Raw genomic sequence first — 13227 nt, 5'->3', positions numbered from 1 at the left:
AGGATGTCACTGGACACTTTCAGTAGAGCAGTCTCTGTAGAGTGGTGTTTACGAAACCCTGACTGAAACATGTCATAGAGGTCATGCGTTTGTAAAAAAGATGCAAGTTGTGTCGCCACCACTTTTTCTAACATTTTAGACAAAAAAGGCAGTTTCAATATTGGCCTGTCGTCCTTAAATTCATGTTGGTCCAAGTTGGGTTTCTTAAGTTTTGGTTCTACGACTGCATGCTTGAAGGTGGAAGGAAAGACACCAGAAGAGAGCGACATGTTGAACATTTTAGTCACCCCACCCATGGTCCGATTGTGTCAAAAACACTCATAAAGAGCTTAGACGGTAACACATCTACAGGCAGTGTTGGGCAAGTTACTTTAAAAAAGTAATTAGTTACAAATTACTTCTCCCAAAAAGTAATTGAATTAGTAACTCAGTTACCTCATTGTAAGAGTAATTAGTTACTCAGCAAAGTAACTGACATTATTTTTCATGTTCTATACGTTACTACATTCTATAACATCAAATATGTTTACATCAACAAATTGAAGATTAAAAACACTTTATACAGTAGGGCTGCACGATTTTGACAAAAAAACCTAATTGCGATTTTTCTGACCAATAATGCGATTACGATTCGATTTGCGATTTTCACATTTTATTCTTTCAAATGCAGAAAACAGCTAAAATTATGGTAAAAAAAAACAAAAAAAAAACTTGTTACTTGTACATGGTCTTGCTCAAGTTGACACATAAAATAACCTAATGTAAACTAAATTGACAAAGCTTCAGGCAGCGGCAGCCGAGACGCCACCATGCGTGTGCATCACGTTTGGAAAAAAAAAAAAAAGAGTGCGTTGTTTTAATGAAATAACAAAATGAACAAAACCCAATGCTGTCGTAATTGTAATTCAATACTGGTCTTGCTTGCATGGTTCACAGAAAATTACTTAGATAACAGTTTTCATCATGAAATAAATGGAAATTAAAAACCAGAACCACAAATAGGCACCACTGCGAAACCAACTTCAACTCGCAAAAAAAAAAAAAAAAAAAAAAAAAAACTCGCCAGCCTCTACAGATAAAGGGTAAAAAAAAAAAAATCCTTATTGCTGTAATATTCTTAGATCACAATCAGTTTAGTAATCCTTCTCTGGGTCATCTTCCCTCACATTCTTGGGCTGTGCTCCATGTTTTCATGGAGGAAGGTGAGCGCATCCACATGCTGGATGAAGGCTGGAGCTGTCGGGTGAGAGAGAGAATAACCTACGACTTGTCGACGTTTCTGTAATGTGTAGCGGTGAGTCTTCAGGTGTTGGTGCAAATTAGACGTGTTTCATCTGGATCTGGCTGCTGCACGGCGACACAATCTACATTTGGATCCATGTTGTTTTTTTCAAACCCTAAGTCAGTCCAAACAACTGAACTACAGTTCTTTTTTAATACCAATCGCTCCGCTCCCTCTTATGTTGTCATCTCAGCCATTTTCACACCGTGAATGAGTCACACTGAAAGCAGGGTTTGTTGTTAGTAACCTGACGCTAGTTAGCTGCAGCAGTGCAGTGCATACATACTTGCTTCCTGTTGTCATTTCTGATTGGCCGGTGGCCCGGAACATGAGACTCGAACGTTTTTGATTGGATAGGTAGCAGTAATAATAATGCATTGGTTTTATATAGCGCTTTTCAGGACACTCAAAGACGCTTTACATTGCATTATTCATTCACACCATACTCGGTGGTGGTAAGCTACTGCTGTAGCCACAGCGGCCCTGGGGCAGACTGACGGAAGCGAGGCTGCCAATCTGCGTCATCGGCCCCTCCAACCACCACCAACCATTCACTCTCACAACTTTCATACTAGGCAACGTGGGTGAAGTGTCTTGCCCAAGGACACAACGACAGTTTTACGCCTGCGGCAGCGGGGATCAAACCGCCAACCTTCCGGTTATAAGACGACCTGCTCTACCAACTGAGCTACTGTCGCCCCAAGTGCAGTGCAGGCAGATGACAAGCCGCACAGGCTGGCGCCATCTTGGAGAAATTCAAATTAAGGTATAAGGTGGAGTGTGTCAAAGCTGGTTCTGCTGGAGTTCACGTCTCAGTTTTAGTATTGACTGCTAGAACTTATTAAACTTTTACGGGACAACCAAATAAATTCTTGTAAACTCTCATGAGTTCTAGAATTCTCAGTAGTTTCAGAAAAGTTGGAAATTCTAGAAGTATCACAAATTCATTAATAATCACAAGTACCTTGTGGATGTTTGGAAGACTGCGCAATTTTACCTCACTCTGGAGCCCTTCAGTTCTTAAATTAATAGAATTCAAATACATTGGAGAATTCCCACTATGTGTTATCATTAAAAACAATAACATTCAAAGAAATTCAAGAAGTTTAATCACTTCCTTCATGCGGCATGAGGACCTCTGCTCTCAGGATCTCTGTCACATATTGTAGAACTGTCACAATATCCAGAACCCTCTCACCTTCGACAACATAACACTCACGACAAATCAGATTAAATTGTTCTCAAATTCCAGAAGTCTCAGAAGTCCTGGATTTCTTGCAAATTCATGATTGCTGACAAACTACAAACAGAACTTTGACAAATAAACTTTAAAATATGTTTATGCCATCAGAGAAACTCTATTCTCAGAAAATCTAGAACCCTCAACATTTCTAGAACTTTCCACATAGTAGCTCTCCCACATATGGAACATTTCCTTAAATGTTCTCCCCTTCATGCTCAGTGTGAGTTCAAAGTGAGCTGTCTCCATTTGTAGAACACTTAAAATATCTTCAACTCTCCCACATATGGAACATTTCCCTAAATGTTTTACCAGAATTCAAGATGAACGGAAAAAGAGAACTAGATCAGTGCGAGTTGTTGAAGTGAAGAAAAAAGCTCACCTGATCCGTCCGTGATGTTCTGAACTGTCAGATTGAACCCAGTCGCTGGTTCTTCAGAGTCATTAATGAAATCCACACATCAGGATGATGGATGGAAGCAAAGCTGATTTACATGTTTCAAAACAATCACATAACGACTGGCGGCTCCAGGTCAAAGCAGGTCAATGTCTCCATCAGGTGATGCCACCACAGACACTCCTGGAAATGTCACCACGCTTTGTCTTCTCTTCATGTTTGACATCCTGATTTTGTTCAATTTGGGTCTAACAGAGATCTGCCAGTCTGAGGTCCTCTAACAGAGGTGTGGGAATTTGAGAGTTCTGTCCCCAAACAAACCTGATTGAAATTAACCGAAGCTCCGCAGAATGTGTTGGAAGAGGGAAACATCTAAAACATGCTGGACAGGGAGGCCTAAGGACTGGAATTGGGAACCATTGCCCTTGAACTTGGGTTGTGTGGGCCTGGAACACGGGGGTGGGGGGATGGGGGGGCATTTTTGAGAGTGTGGTGCCCTGTTGGGGGTGGAACCAGTGGGTCTGGGGGTGCTGGGCCCTCGGTCTAGGTTCTTCCACTTCTCCTGCCTGTCCTCACCTTCACTCCTCCTGATGCATGATGGGTGTGTGCTTCTTGGGGTCGGTGGCTTTCTGGCTATGGTCGCTGTCCGCCCTGGTCCTGGGGGGGGTGGGGGGGCACGCCACGCCACACCACAGGGCTTGTCCTTCGCTGTGGGGCTCCTGGGTGACGGGGGTGCTTACTACCGTTTGTGGTTTGATCTGGGGGGGGAGTTCTCTTCCCCCTAGACAACATCCCCTCATTCACACACACGTAGGGTTTTGGGAGATGTGCTTATCAAGTGGGTTGTGGTGGAGGGGGCCATCTAAGTGGCCTCAGTCACTGCAACCCTCAGAGGTCCACAGGACAGGATGGATGGTTCACCGCACACACCGAGGCAGTCTCACCGTCAACTTTTAAGGCCCGTAAACACTGCCAAATGATTTCTGCATTTTTGCATCGAAATCTAATTGAAAAACAATGGGGAACGCACATTCACCGGTGGCGAAAATCCCGATGGCGCATCAGACGCATTTTCGCAGTGCGTCGGGGCGTTCTGGCGTCGGCAGCACTTTTTTGCAGCGTGTCGCATTTTTGCAGCTGACGCTGAAGTTGGGAAATCTGAACTTTTGATACGGCGTTTCTGCGGCAAACCAATCAGAGAGCGTCTCTGTGGTGACATAGGTCAGGGAATGGGGACCGGAAGAGATGGAGGAAAAAATTATTGTTGTCGTGTGAAACTCACCAAACTCTGACCATCTCTGGTCCAAAAAGGTTCATTTGGCCCTCAAAAGTTATAATCCAAAACGAAAGTTCTTTTAAACAGACCAGTGTGGTATTTGTTTGTTTACCTGACGTTTTGGAATGCTGTCAGCCATCTTCCTCAGAAAACAAGTCCAGGAGAAGAAATAGAAACCTAAATCGAAGGAAAACAACAGAGAGAGGACGGAGAGCACCACAATGGTAACTCTACCATATATCAGGGGCATCACAGAAAAAGTACAAAGAGTAATGAAAAAACATAACATCAATACTCCAGTAAAACCATATAGAAAACTCAGACAAATACTTGTACACCCCAAAGACAGAATACAACCAAAACAAAAGTGCAATGTAATCTACGAAATTCCATGTAAGTCATGTAACAAAGCATACTTTGGAGAGACAGGGAGGACTTTCAGCACGCGAAAAAAGGAACATAAAACAGAATGTAAGAAAGAAACCACAACAGCATTAACATGAGCAACAAAAAGAAAAGCTGAACAGGAACAACTCAAGTCGGCCATTTTGGATCATTGCAAAAGAGAAAAACACATTATGGATTGGGATGGAGCGAGAGTCATCGGAACAGAGGAGAATAACCACCGACGCTGGATAAAAGAGGCTATTGAAATTCAGAAATGTGTCCGTGGGACAGTTAACCAGGATAGGGGGCTTTTTTGCTTTCACACACCTGGGATGCTGTACTGAAAAAGTCGGACTGCAGATGGCGCTGTTCTCCCACTTTCGATAGTGGGAAATAGCGCCAAAACCTGCATAAATCAGCTGACGAGATATGTCACAGCAACATCATGTAACCAACACTGTGAGGAAGATGGCTGACAGCCTTCGAAACCGTCAGGTAAGCAAAAAAATACCACACTGGTCTGTTTAAAAGAAATTTCGTTTCCGACCATTTCTGGATAATATCATGCACCCAAGCACGGCGTACTGTCAGCCGACGGCGTCGTTGTCTGGCTTTATTAAGCAAATAAAGCCAAGCCACTCGCTCAACAGGCTTAGCCATGATGCTAAGCTAAGGCCGAAAGCCCCTCCTTCCCACCACAGACTCGACACATCAATGCCTGCGTGTTCTCGGGGGCCCGGCGTATTCAACGTTGGACATCAAAAATGTTGCGCGTTCAACTTCTCACATTTTTTGACGCAAAAACACGTTCGGTCTGAACGTGGCTTTAGAAAGGAACTAAAACAAGGCTAAATAATTTCAGAAAACACTGGGTAGATGTCAAAACAGATGAGCACAACAAAAAATGGTCTGAGGGTAAAGAAAGACGAGGTGCAGAAGGTTCGAGGACAGGACTCCCTTCAGTTTCATGCTCAGTAGATGGGCAATCAGAACAATGTTTTCCTCCAGAGCATTTGCATCCTGTGACCCATCAGTCAATCATCCAAACATCAAATAAACCAGCTGAACAACCAGTCTTTATTAATGTGTCACCTTTCAGACAATAAAATGGAACTTCGTTAATGAAATACAGGAACTTCTTAACCAACAGTAAAAATCTTTACAAACACATCTGAGCATGTACAACATCCCAACAAACATCTGACGTCAGGGAGACGTGCAGATAAGGTCATTATTGTTAAGATAAGGTCAGTCAAAGACCATATCTAGACGTCCGCAAAACGTACAAAATGGATCCAAGATTCAGACGTCATTATTGGACCTTTTTTGACGTCATAATGACGTTCAGGATTTGGACGTCATCCAAAGACCAAATCTAGACATCAGCAGAACGTACAAAATAGATCTAAGATTCAGACGTCATTATTAGACCTCATTTAGATGTGACATTGACGTTCACATTTGTACCTGGTCTGGACATCTGTGAAGGACCAAATCCACACGTCAGCAGAACGTACAAATATTATGATACACAAAACACCACAAACTCACACACAAATATCAGGATTGATAAAATTCAAAACATTTTAACTGTACTTACTTACTAAATTGTGATTTTTGAAATGTACAGATTTCAGAATGTCTGAAACTGAGCAGAGGAAGGCTTTTCAACCTGTGGATTCAAACATTGGAAAACAATATGGTATATCTTTAAAAACATGTGAAGAACTGGCAATCATCCAGAAATGTAAACTGGGAGTGAGATGAATGATGGGAGGACAGGGCTCGTTGAAACCTCAGGTCTACCTGTTACCACGACAACATGCTAGTCTTCCTGTCCGGTGCAGGTACGACAACATGCTAGTCTTCCTGTCCGGTGCAGGTACAGCAGAGGGAGAACCAAACTGCTGGGCAGATTGAACCACAGCACCGAAGCTCCAGCCACACAGTGGTCAGTCCTCGGGATCATTCCGAGGACAGCAGAGCTAAGAATAAAGGGAACAAACCACAGCCATATGGCTCCCAGTATGGCCATGATGGTATAAAAGGCCCTCAGCTTTGATTGGTTGATGTGCTCCCTGTCCCCTCCTCCATCCCCGGGTTTTGGACGAATGAGAACACAAAGAACGGAGACACTGCAGAAGGAGTTGATGACCAATGAGAGGCCTGCTATGATGACAAGTGAGACAACACTAGCGGTGTTGCTGGCCAGCACTACAGCAAGGCTAACAACCAAACACAGCAACCAAACACAACCGATGGTGAAGTCCCTGATCCGGACCCCCCGGCTGTTCTTCAGCCCCCTGTAGGTGACGGGGTGAACTACAGCCAGGTAACGTTCCACACAGGTGAGTACGTGGAAAAAGCTCTGTCCTAAATAACTGATAGCCATAAAGTAACCCCCAGCAACATGCAACCAGTGGACGCAGATGTAGTAGCACCAATGATAGATGACAGTCCCCAAAGCCCAGGAGATCTCCATGAAGGCGTTGTGGAAGGTGAAGATGTCAGAATGACTGGTGGTGCTGAAGCTGTGCTGCCTCCGCCATTGTTGGAAGGCCTGGTAGAGGATGAAGATGCTGAGAGGAACCAGGAGGACGAATCTGGTGGCGTTTTGAATGATGTTTAAGACACAGACTGGAGGAGGCTGCTCCACCTCAGAGGAGTTGGAGGTGGTGTCCATCAACATTCCCACTGAACACAGAGGAGGTGGAGGCCTGAACAGGAGGAGAAGAAAATACTGTTTGTTGTGAGTTGAGTGTACATTTTGTTGGATGGATGTTATTGTGTGTCAGCAGTATTCTTGCTGTTTCTTCCTGTAGAGACATTCTGAACATCACACCAACACAAACACATTGATCTGCTTCTTGTTTTCAATGGACTTAACGGCTGAAGAATGAAAGAAATCTGGAGTTGATCTGGATTGATTTCAATGGACCCTTGAAGGTGGAGTGTGTCAAAGCTGGTTTAGTTGGAGTTCACTTCTCAGTAGGGGTGTAACGGTATCTGTATTCGTCCCGTACCGTCACGGTACGGGGGTCACGGTTCGGCACACACAATCACACGACGAATACACCAGTGAGTAAAAAAAAAAAAAAAAAATTCCAACCTTAGATGGCGGTAATGAGCCTAAAAGCTGCCGGCAACCACCATTATCACAGAAGAAGAAGAAGTAGAACAAGCAGGTCCAAACATGAACAATCAAAGAAGAAAGTACAAGCGGAATGAGAGCTGCAGCGTGTGGTGGAGCGGATTAAACGGGAGAGTATTTGTTCCGCGTGCGTTCCCTCATACGGAGTGACGTGTGACGTGCCAGTAAACGGGAAGCAGCACAGTCAATAAACCAGCAGAGAACGCCACGGTGGTGGAAAAACACTTTTCTAATACAAAACCCCGACATAAAAAACATTGGAGAGGCGAGATGGAACCAAATCGCGCAACAGCGAGTTGTATAAAGAGCTCCATAGCAGAATACGAGCGATCGCCGGCTGGTGTTATGGATTAACTGGTTCCCGTGTTAACGAATGACAGCGGAGGTCTGTGTAAACACCTACTGATTACAGCAGTTGTTAAAGTAAGACTCACAAAAGACTTTAAACGTATAAACTCACTGTAACTGTCGATAACCGACTTTCGCCAGAACGACTAGATGTTTCAGTCATTATTGGTCACAAGTTAACACGGGCTAATTCGAAAACATCGGCATGCGGCGCAGAGCTCACACCGAGACGTGCTGCTCCGCACGGCGGTGCTGCGGTCAGGGGAGCAGCCGCTCCTTCAGCAGCATATCATGGAGATTTTGGGACATTATTTGAGCAGATATCAGCAGATAAAAACTCTCTGCTTGGCGCTGAGGACTGCTGCTGCAGAGAGGAAGACCTGCAAGTTCCTCGTGAGACTTTGTGCGCATGTCACAGGGTCCTTGTAAACGAAGATTCATTGTGGATGCTTTGTATACTGTACATGAATACACTCGCGTTTAATACTATTGTTTACAATCGGATTGAAAAAACACCATGTAAACTGGGCCAATAATGTGTCGCGTGGGAAAGCTTGGGAAAAATGTTCTGGTACATTTGTGAGCTTTTTTCACTTTTTCCCCACTGTACCGAAAAACGTACCGAACCGTGACCCTTACACCGAGGTACGTACCGTACCGTGGCTTTTGTGTACCGTTACACCCCTACTTCTCAGTGTTAGTATTGACTGCTAGAACTTATTAAACCTTTATGGGACAATCAATTAAAGTCTTGGAAACTCTCATGAGTTGTAGAATTCTCACTAGTTTCAGGATGTTTGAAACCAATCTTATCCCAAGAAACACCTGTAAGCCCCACCCTGAGTTTGTGAATTAAAGCTGAGAGAAAAACTTACTCAGACAGAGGAAAAAAAGTGAGCTCTATTTAAGAACTTAGCAACTGGTTTCCCTCTCCTTGCAAGTAATTTTGACTCTGCCTGAGTCATTCTGTGTTCATGTTCTAATTTCTTTAACTATTTAAGGGAAAGAACCTGACAGTATCACACATTCATTAATAATCACAAGTACCTCTGGATCTTTGGAAGACTCCACAATTTTACCACACTCTGGAACTATTGAGTTCTTAAAAAAATAGAATTCAAATACATTGGAGAATTCCCACAATGTTTTCACAATAAAAACAATAACATTCTAAGAATCTCAAGAGGGTTAATCGCTTCCTTAATGCGGCATGAGGGCCTCTGCTCTCAGGATCTTTGTCACACATTGTAGAACTGTCACAATATCCTGAACCCTCTCATCTTCGACAACATAACACTCACGACAAAATTACATTATTATATTTTTCTCAAATTCCAGAAGTCTCAGAAGTCCTGGATTTCTCACAAATTCGTGATTGCTGACAAATTACAAACATAACTTTGGAAAATAAACTTTTAAGCTATCAGAGAAATTCTGCTTTCATAAATCTAGAACCCTCAACATGTCTAGAACTCTCCACGTAGTAGCTCTCTCACATATGGAACATTTTCTTAAATGTTCTTCCAGCATTCCCGATGAACGGAGAAGGAGAACTAGATCAGTGTGAGTTGTTGAAGTGAAGAAAAAAGCTCACCTGATCCGTCCGTGATGTTCTGAACTGTCAGATTGAACCCAGTCGCTGGTTCTTCAGAGTCATTAATGAAATCCACACATCAGGATGATGGATGGAAACAAAGCTGATTTACATGTTTCAAAACAATCGCATAACGACTGGCGGCTCCAGGTCAAAGCAGGTCAATGTCTCCATCACGTGATGCCACCACAGACACTCGTGGAAATGTCACCACGCTTTGTCTTCTCTTCATGTTTGGAATCTTGATGTTCTATTTGGGTCTAACAGAGATCTGCCAGTCTGAGGTCCTCTAACAGAGGTGTGGGAATTTGAGAGTTCTGTCCCTAAACACACCTGATTGAAATTAACCGAAGCTCTGCAGAATGTGTTGGAAGAGGGAAACATCTAAAACATGCTGGACGGGGAGGCCCAAGGACTGGAATTGGGAAACATTGGCGTTGAACTTGGGTCTTCTGGGCCTGGAACACAGTCTTCCTGACACCTCATCCAACTCGCCACCAAATGGTGACCAGTTGAAGCTCTGCACTCCCCATTCAAGAGTCAACATTCAAGAAACTTTATTGATCCCCAGTGGGGCCATTTAATTTAGAGCTGTTCTGCCAACACAGCTCATGGCCACGCACCATGAGGTGCGCTGTCCTTCAAGGGAAGAAACATCAAAGTTTGATGGTGGGAGGTGGGGGTTGGGGGCAGATTATGCATTGGGGTAAATCAAGAAAAGGTACAACATTTTCAGTCATAATTCAAGATGTAATCATGATTGGAATCATCATTACCCTCGGGTCATGAGGTGCATCTAACTGTTACACTGGAAACTATTGTTTTCCAGTGCAACACGTCAAGTCCATCCGACAGCAGAGAAGTGGAGGCAGGGGGGTAATGGGGGTAAGGGATGTGTATGTGTGATGAGCTTGGAGTCCATGTGTTCCTGCACACATGAGCTCTTGGACTCCAAGCTCACCACACATATAGCCAAGGGTCTGAGGCCGAGTGAAACCATAACCAAGTCCACCATCACGCCGAGCGCCCACATACTGCGGAACGGCTCCGCTGCGCTGCGCCGCACAGGTCGCAGCCATTCCGCAGCCGTACTAGTGCACCCAGCTGATGCGGTACAGCTGCGTCTCCGCACTCCGCCTTTTGACCAGACATGCGCTCAGCGCATGTGTGGGATTATGTTTCCATGACAATCTCCATGTAAACATGTTTGAACAGGCACTTTGTATTGTTAAAATTTACTGACCACTCATGCCAATAACTTCAGCTATTGTTGCCCAAGTGCTCTCCTTTCTGCTGGCATCTTTATAAAAAGGATGACTGGTGTCAGAGTATTTTGTGCTCTTGTACCTCCAGGATCAGTTTCTCTTCGTCAACCATGCTTGCTCTCGAGTTTAAAAACTTCCACCACTCCTTTGTTTTGCGACGCCAGAGTGTGTTCAGGTTTCAAAACAAAACACTCATCCACAAAAGTGGGTAACACTTTATAATAACTACACGCTATTAAGCATTAGTTAATCATTAGTTAAGCATAATTTACACATTAGTTAATCCTCAATTCCTCATGAACTCATCATGAATTCACCATTAGTAATGCATTACAAAGCATTTGTAAAGACAGTTTTAAATGTTCAACTAACACATTATTAAGCATTACTTAAACATTAGTAAAGTGCTAAATTCATCGTTAACTCATCATTTGTAAATAATTACTTATACATTACTAAGCGTTAGTAGACACAGTTATAAACGTTTCAAATGCAACCCATTCATAAGTACTTCAGCACTAATTGAGCATTAGTAAATGCTTAATTAATCATGAATTCATGATCTGTATGGCATGTATTATGCATTACTGAGCACTTAATAAACACGGTTAAAAATGCTTTGTTGCTCATTGATAACCTCAGTTGTTAATACTTTATAAAGAGTTAGCAACTGTGTTAGTATATGTTTTACAAACACTCATTCTTGCTCAATGAATAACTTATTAATGCTGTTACTACTCATTAGTTACCCATTATTTAAGTATATTCTGTGAGCCCATCTAAAGTGAGGACTATCTATGCTTTATAAAGCATTTGTGAAGCATTTAAAAATGACACAGAAGCAAAGATATACAAAATGTCAGTTTTATTGGTCCCAAACAATACAATACACGTTTTAAACAAATGCAATCTTTAAATTTTCAAGTACACTTGACAAACATTTTCAAATAATAACAGTCTGTGATAGTATAAAATAGAAAATATATAAAAAAAACAAGCTCTTTCAAATACACAATCTTAACATTTCAAGTAAACTGGTGAACTCTCTCTTTAGGGCAGACACACATCAGAAGTAGGTGGCTGTCTGATTCTGTTTGACCCAAGCTCACTTCTTGGTGAGGGGCAGCAGCTTGTTGTTGTTTTTAAGTGTTTTCACATTCTCCTTTATAGCAGAATCCTCTTCAATTGCCAGAGAGCACTCAGAAGCCAACACTGCTAGTTTTACACGATCAGTTTTGTGCCCATCTAAGATCTCCTTGTACCTGTTTGGTGCAGCGATAAAAAGCTCAGCAATGGGTGCAGTGGCCACCACTGTGTTACCATCTACACCAACGGTTGAGAACGCAGCACCCACGGTCCCTCCTTTACAGAATACCTTTAGTATTTTTTGATACCTGAGCACTGCCTGCTTCGGATTCAGGGCTGCAATACAGAGAGCATAAAATTAGTTGTATCCACATTAAAAGGTGTATACACACGCACGCACGCACGCACACACACACACACACACACACTATATTATGCACACAGTGTCCTTTGTGTCCCCACAGTTACCCACTATAACCAGATACGACTATCATCAAGATATTGGCTGACAATAAATAAATACATATTTCCATGGGGTAACCATAGGGGAAAATGTAATTGTGTTTGAACTGTCCCTTTAATATCTTTGTTTTGCTTTGTTGACTTTGAATTTTGCCCCTCCTCCCATCGTGAACGATCTGGCAATGTTTACATAGTTTTTCATAATGTCAATGGGAGGAGATGTTTAGCTTGTAATGGGCAGGGACACTCATAGTGAATCAATGTCTGCATTTATTTATGAGTGTTTTTTTATGTATTTATTTATTTTTACCTCTCTGGCGTGCCTTTGGGCTCATCTCCTTTTCCTTCGACTTCTTCACCTTATTTTTCCCTTTCCCTGTCTTCTTCTTGTTCTTCTTTTTGTCCGGAGACGAGTCGGGAGAGACAGAGTCAGACTCCGACTCAGACTCACTCTCACTGCTGGAGGACGATTCCACTGAATCATCAGAAGAGGAATGTGAAGTCTTTCGTTTCTGGGAGGAGTTGGATGCCTCGTTCAGGGTGGAGGTGGATGCTGCACCATCTTTCTTAAGAGCTATTTAAAACAGAAAGAAATCAAACATGCAGCATCATCTAACATGAACGAGTTTAAAGCTTGTTTTGTATGCATTCATATTGTTTGACAGTTATTGAGTTTATCTGAGTAGTGGGCCAGTGATGCACAACTCAAATCAACAACCTCAATGATTCCCAAATGAAT

Source organism: Salarias fasciatus, chromosome 3 (assembly GCF_902148845.1).
Source record: "Salarias fasciatus chromosome 3, fSalaFa1.1, whole genome shotgun sequence".
Taxonomy (NCBI): domain Eukaryota; kingdom Metazoa; phylum Chordata; class Actinopteri; order Blenniiformes; family Blenniidae; genus Salarias; species Salarias fasciatus.
This window is presented reverse-complemented; position numbering follows the sequence as displayed.